General features: G+C 35.0%; 2 pseudogenes across 1 annotated transcript; one reads left to right on the plus strand and one right to left on the minus strand.

The window, feature by feature from the left end:
* Positions 1–750: 750 nt before the first annotated feature.
* On the plus strand, positions 751–3253 carry LOC143578752 (uncharacterized; annotated as a pseudogene). The gene is made up of 6 exons (XR_013143327.1): positions 751–842; positions 1175–1351; positions 1435–1605; positions 1702–1914; positions 2011–2099; positions 2382–3253. The product of XR_013143327.1 is annotated as an uncharacterized LOC143578752 (transcript).
* A 1770-nt stretch (positions 3254–5023) lies between these two features.
* LOC143578766 (RING-H2 finger protein ATL46 pseudogene) lies at positions 5024–6395 on the minus strand (annotated as a pseudogene).

Raw genomic sequence — 6395 nt, forward strand, 5'->3', positions numbered from 1 at the left:
TGATAAAAGGAAGAAAACTAGTAGCTAAAACACAAATTCAACAAGATCCCATTACTTTTATAATCCAAGCAAAATCATGTCAAATTAAAATAATTAAAATGCCAAATCTCATGTAACGATCCACTTATAGATATTAATCATTTCACGACAAAATAGAAGCTCTAAAATACCGGGGAAACATTTTACCGCCACATCACGTCGCTCTATACGAACCTTCATAATCTATTGTTGTGTGAATGAGATGTCGTAGGGACGTGCATCGAAACAAAAGCATAACTCATAATTTGGTTATGGGTCATTTAGTTGGGGGTGCAGAAAAATAAAAAAATAATATTAAAGATGAATAAATTAGAAAGTATTACTGTGGTCATTTATTAGTGTCTTTTGCATTTTATCCTTTCTTCGTTGCTTTAATAATTTTTTCCCAACTCGTCCTTTTTCATTCCTTTAATTAGGGTTTCTTTCTACTCTCTACTTTCTTCACTTCATTCATTCATCTATAATAATAATAATAATAATAATAATAATAATAATAATATAATGCAGCTCTTGTCATTCTGTTGTTAAACATATTCTTCTTATTGATAAGAAAGAATACTATGGGTAATACTAAAACCTTCTTCTTCTTCTTCGTCTTGGTTGTTTTGCTGTTACTGGGTGTATCAGCTGCTGCTCCACCTACTACATTTCATTTCAATTGTTGCTTATCGGATCTGCAATTGTAATTGTAATTGTAATTGTAATTGCAGGGGTTGTTGTGAATGGGCTTTTCTCAAATGCTGCTTCTGTTTTCACCAAATGGGCTTCCTCTCTACTCAAAACTACCACCAAAACATCATCCTGTATGTATTTGTTTATCTCATCATCTAATCCTTATTCTTTAATTTTCTATATTTCTTCTTATCTTAGTAATGCCACTGCTATATCTTTAAACATTAATATAACTTCTTCTTTAAACTACTTTTTTTTTTATTATTACCATATACTCTAGTTATAGTATATGTAACTAATAATTAGGCAATGTAAATTTAATCATTCATAAATATAAATATAAATACCAGCCGAGCTTGAGCTTGAAATTCTACTCAGGAGCCGAGCTTGATCCTTAACGATAAATTGTGCTGCAATTGTTATCGAAAATGGCGATTTTGAACCGGTTGTTTTGTTGTTTTAGCAATTACTGGACTGCCTTTGATGAAATTCGAGAGTGGATACAGTGTCGATACGGTTTTTGACGGAAGTAAGCTTGGGATTGATCCTCATGCTCTTGAGCTTCTGCCTAATGGAGACCTTCTGCTTCTTGATTCTGCCAATAGCAATCTTTACAAGATCTCTTCATCTTTGTCTCTCTGTAAGTTACTTAGTTATTATACCCGTGTTCACTTATATACCATTTTCATTTCATTTTCTGCTACTTAATGTGGGAATTTTCAGATACTAGACCGAAATTGGTTGCTGGGTCAGCTGACGGGTATTCAGGACATGTAGACGGGAGGCTTAGAGAAGCTAAAATGAACCACCCCAAAGGCCTTACGGTTGATGACAAAGGAAACATTTACATTGCTGATACCGACAACATGGCAATTAGGAAGATAAGTGATACAGGTAGTAATAATTTCTTGTTACATTTTGATAAATACCTTTTGAATGTTGAGATGAAGAAAAGTGATTATAGTTATTATGATTGTTTTGATATGATAGGGGTGACAACAATTGCGGGAGGTGGGAAATCGGGCCGTGGGGGGCACGTAGACGGGCCAAGTGAAGATGCGAGGTTTTCAAATGATTTTGATGTTGTCTACATTGGAAGTAGTTGTTCTCTTCTTGTTATAGACAGAGGAAACCAAGCAATCCGTGAGATTCAACTACCGTTTGATGATTGTGCTTATCAGTACGGAAGCGGTTTCCCCATCGGTAAATTAATATCCTTTTCAATGTTTGACAGGTTGCATTTTAATGATAATAGTTGTTTTAACTAATAATTTAGTACACATTGTGAAAATGTTGCAGGGAATGCAGTTTTGGTTGCAGCAGGCTTCTTTGGTTACATGCTTGCGTTGCTGCAACGCAGAGTTGGTAGCATGATTTCCAATCAAACGGTAAGTCCTAGGTTCTTAACTTTTTTTGGGATCAGATATAGCATTATTCAAATGTCATTTTTTGTTTGATTTCTTTGATAATTTGCCACCAATATCTTCATGTTTTTGTTACCTGTTATAAAGTTGGTATACGTAGCATTCGATCTCTTTAAAAGTTTGAAAAATCATGTCATTTTTGAAGTTGAAACTATTTATGTTTGATTTCAAAGGTCAACACTCTGACTTTGATGCTACAACAGCATTTTGTCTAAATTCTAATGATATATCTGATATTTCTTGCAGGATGAACCTCAGACAACAATGAAACCAAACCTTGCTCCAACACCGCCATACCAGAGAACATCACTAAGGCCGCCACTGATCCCGTCAGAAAACGAGCCGGAAAAACAAGAAGGTTTCATTGCATTGCTCGGGAAACTTGCGGCCAACGCCACATCATCATTCTCAGAGATCTCAAAAAGAAACAACCTAACTACCAGTACCAAAACCAACAGCCATTTCACCCAGACTACAAACACGGGTCAAACCCATGGCCCGTTCAAGATAGCTACGTGATCCCAGATGGAGACGAGCCTCCTCCGTCTATAGAAATCCGAACCCCGACCCCGAAAAAAACTTACCCGTTTATGACAAACGATGCTGAGAAAATACAACAGTTTCGTCAAAGCCGCCATCTTTACAGCGGGTGGGACCATAATTAAAAACAACAGCAACAACAACCACCACCGTCACATCAGCAGCAGCATCACAACAGATATTATTCTTCCGTGCCAGAAACTTACTATGAACAAAGTACAGAAAAAACCAATGAGATTGTTTTCGGGGCAGTTCAAGAACGAGCAGAAACAATGGTCATAAAGCCGTTAGATCATGGGAATTCAGTTTATGATCATCGTGGTAGGGTTCGTCACGCTCTCGTGGTTTGGCTCGTGGTGATTGATCGGTTTATGTGATAAAAGACGGTATTGGGAATAGGAATTATTTCATTGTGATGAGTGAATTTGCAATGTTGTAAGAGTATAGTAGTAGTTTTATAGAACTTATATTATATATCATTATATGATGCAGCATTGGAGGGGGTATAATCTGTAAGAAGCTGCTATGTTATAAGTGAATGAATATGAAATTCCTGAAGAAAAATTTGTTGTTTCTTAATTTATGCATGTTTATATAATAATGAGTTACATTAAGTGTGCGTATGGTGTACGGTGACGGTACATAGCAAACCAGTATAAAATGTGGCTAAAAGAGTAACAGCAACGACGATACAAAAGTACTAATGAGATGACGGGTACATTATAGCAAACCAATATAAAATGTGGCTAAAAGACTCGAAGCAACAACCATACAAAAGTACTAACTAACATAGACATTATAAAAACAATACCCTAAAAGGCTAAAATTATAACAAGTTGTTTTAATAAACTATTTGAAGTTATATATACATATAAAAAACAATACCCTAAAATGATGATTTCAAGACTCTAATAAAGCCAAATATAACATTGGTAGGCCAATCAATAATTCAGATAAATAATATTTTAGAGTGATATATTTACATGAGTGAAGTGAGTGGCTTATTTTTAAAATGTTAATGAAATAAAAATGTGCATGTGGGATCAAGAATGTCTTGTGACCTTCACTTCTTTGTTGTTAATTATTTTTACCTTTTATCCTATCTTATTTTATTTTTAAAATGTTAAGGCTGAATCGGGCAAAGTTGTTAAACATGAGAAAGCTTGTTTAGATAATCAACATGTCTTTCTATCATTTGCCTTTGATACATTTGGTTTCCTGGCCCCAGAGGCCGTAAAATTTTTGAGTAGGGTTCAGCGCGTCGTACACGGAACCTCTTCAGCTTCTAGGTCCCAAAACTTCGTTTTTAGCAGGATTGGTTTTGCTATTCAAAAGGGGGTTGCGGCGCAGCTTGTTGCCCGTTTGCCTGCCACTCTATTGTAATCGTTTTATAGTAAATTATAATGAAATTTACTTTAAAAAAAAATAGTTGAAGAAAATGAAATCTGAAAGCTAATAATCAGAAAGTTAGAATCAATTTTCTTATACTAAACTAATTATTTAAGGCCAAAATAAACAAATAATCAGAATGAATAAGAACTTATTCAAAACTCTGCCAACTACCTGAGTTTATATTAATTGTTCAGACAGCATTGTATATGTTGTATAACTGTATTAAAATTATAACGAAAGTTGTTGGTTAATCCTGTTGCTGCATTGCTTAAAGTGTTTGATAAGTTCTAATTATCTAAGAATTTACAAGTAACGCGACATTAAATAATCAGAATTAGTTGTGGTGGTATCTCAACACCTATGATGGATTTGGTCCTAACACTAAAACGAGTAACCATAGACCATATCTCCATCCACATATTGTTGCATACTAGATGATTGACATTAAGGCAACCTTTAGAAACAAGGCATCTGATGTCTACACAAATTCCATGTTACAAGAGGCATAATGTTGTTGGATGCTTTTATTATTTTTTTTGTTAGTGATGCTGGTTAGCAAGTAATTGAGTGACGAAGAAAGCAGGAGACAAAGTTTAATACTTTTTAGGTGCAAAATAAAAGCCAGTGGTTGAAGGATTTCTTTCAACTAATATATGATTACCCCACTAGCCATGAGTACTACTCTTATGTCAACTCTTGCTTCATGAATGCCACTCATCTTTATATGGATCCCACCTTTGTTCATTTTCCTTGTAATTCCCAAAAGATGTTAAGTGGTCTTCACATGTTGAAATAGTACACTTAAAAGAGTTAGCGGCCTAGTTTGCTGCCCGTTTGTAAACACCACTCTTTAGTGAATGAAAAAATAATCAAAATAAATAATGATAAGTGAAAGTTTAATCTACCCATGGGTTTCCAAATCTTTAACTGGATAACTTAATCAAGAAAGAAAAAAAAATACAAGCAATGTGATATAATTTGAGTTTACATTGAGAGAGGATATGACCATATGTTTGTTGAAGAATCTTGAAATTTATGATCACCTTTCTTGGACCAAAGCCAAATCTTGGAAACAGAAAAGCTCTCACCTTTACTTCCATTACTAATTTCCTTACCATTTCTACCATCATCAAAGCAGCTATTAATATTATTATTATTATTCACCTTCATCTTATCTTTCCCAATCCTACCCTTATCAGCCCAAAATGCCACTTGTAAATCTGAGTTTGCCACCACATACTCATAAGATCCCATTGAGTAACACCTTCTTTCATCAAGATTCCCATTGCTAGTCTGGCCCACCTCTTGTTTATCATCTTTTTCACCATCAATGGCTCTAAGTTTCCCAAGTCTAACTGAATACACTCTTTCAGATTCATTAATATTACCAGAAACCTCATGATCATCCTCATCCTCTTCACTTGAATGAACATGGTCAAAGTCAAGGTCAAAGTCAAAGTCAAAGACAGGGTTGATAACAGAAAACCCTGGTGTAAAAAGGCTTCCTCTACACAAAGGACAAGTTGAATTTGACAGCAGCCAAGTGTCAATACAATGAGTATGGAAAGCATGGCTGCATACAGGAAGCAGCCTCAAACTGTCATGTTCTGTAAACTCACAAAGACAAACAGCACAATGATGATGTTCTTTAAACCCTAACAACTCTTTGTAACTGAACACTGGGAGACCATCAATGGTGGATTGATCTAAGCCAGAGTCATGCAAGTTGAATAGCTGTTGCAACTGCCTTTGAAACACTGCAGCTTCAGCAACACTATCACCATCACCACTGGATTGATGATGGGAATTTGAGGATAATCTTATCTTGTTCATGATAAACCTCACAAGAAAGTGGAGCACACAGCAAATGAAGAACATAACTATTATTATTATGACAACATTTTTAGCAAAAAACATAGTGGAATTGCTGGAAGGATGATGATGGGCAGGAGGTGAAACTGAAACATAACTTTGTTTGATAATGGGTTTAATCAAACGCATTTTAACAGATTAATATGCTTCAAGAACTCAAAAAGGTTCAAACTTTTTTCAAGATTTTATCAAGAATGTGGTTTTGAGAGGTCAAAACACATAAAGAAGTCAAATTCCAAGAAACCCACATAAGATAAACAAAATCTAAGGTACACTGAAGAATAAAAAGATGATTTTTAGCTGACTCACCTCACATTAGCAGAATGAAATTTGGGTGTTAAAGATGACTACTTACTTATTTTGGTGTGTTTTGAGGAGGTGTGAGTGAGCATTGTGAAAAGTGGGTGTGTATGAATTTGAAAATGTCAGTTAAGTTGTTTCTATCGGTAGACCCAA

The sequence above is a fragment of the Bidens hawaiensis genome, unplaced genomic scaffold (assembly GCF_021521415.1).
Source record: "Bidens hawaiensis isolate Kalapana, Puna unplaced genomic scaffold, B.hawaiensis_p1.1 tig00029330_1, whole genome shotgun sequence".
In the NCBI taxonomy this organism is placed as follows: Eukaryota; Viridiplantae; Streptophyta; class Magnoliopsida; order Asterales; family Asteraceae; genus Bidens; species Bidens hawaiensis.